This window comes from Colobus angolensis, unplaced genomic scaffold (genome assembly GCF_000951035.1).
Source record: "Colobus angolensis palliatus isolate OR3802 unplaced genomic scaffold, Cang.pa_1.0 Scaffold845, whole genome shotgun sequence".
Classification (NCBI taxonomy): Eukaryota; Metazoa; Chordata; class Mammalia; order Primates; family Cercopithecidae; genus Colobus; species Colobus angolensis.
Genome location: NW_012122321.1, coordinates 49,093 through 49,885, shown reverse-complemented (window position 1 = coordinate 49,885; position 793 = coordinate 49,093).

Sequence of the window (793 nt, the reverse complement as noted above, 5' to 3'; positions counted from 1 at the left end):
CGATCTCCTGACCTCGTGATCCGCCTGTCTCGGCCTCCCAAAGTGCTGGGATTACAGGCTTGAGCCACCGCGCCCGGCCAATGTACACATTTCTATAGACTGCTACATATAGTTAACAGTAGTATAAAGCACATTCTCACATTTGAATTCTACAACCTAGTATCACTTTTCAGATGGTAAATTCATGACTCAAATTCAGATTTCCTGATGCTAGATCTTGAGCTTTTTTTCTTTTTTTGAGACAGGGTCCCACTGTGTTGCCCAGGCTGGAGCGCAGTGGTGCGATCTTGGCTCACTGCAACCTCCGCCTCCTGGGTTCAAGCGATTCTCCCACCTCAACCTCCCAAGTAGCTGGGAGTACAGGCACATGCCACCAGGCCCAGCTAATTTTTTGTATTTTTAGTAGAGACAGGGTTTCATCATGTTGACCACGTTAGTCTCAAATTCCTGGCCTCAAGTGATCCACCCACCTCAGCCTCCCAAAGTGCTGGGATTATAGGTGTGAGCCACTGCGCCCCACCTTGAGCTCTTTCTATTATGCTGACTCTCAATGTCCAATCTGACTCAGGTTTTAAGGAAGTATTTAAAAATTATCTCCAAGATGGCCGGGCGCGGTGGCTCAAGCCTGTAATCCCAGCATTTTGGGAGGCCAAGACGGGCGGATCACGAGGTCAGGAGATCAAGACCATCCTGGCTAACCGGTGAAACCCCGTCTCTACTAAAAAATACAAAAAACTAGCCGGGCGAGGTGGCAGGCGCCTGTAGTCCCAGCTACTCGGGAGGCTGAGGCAGG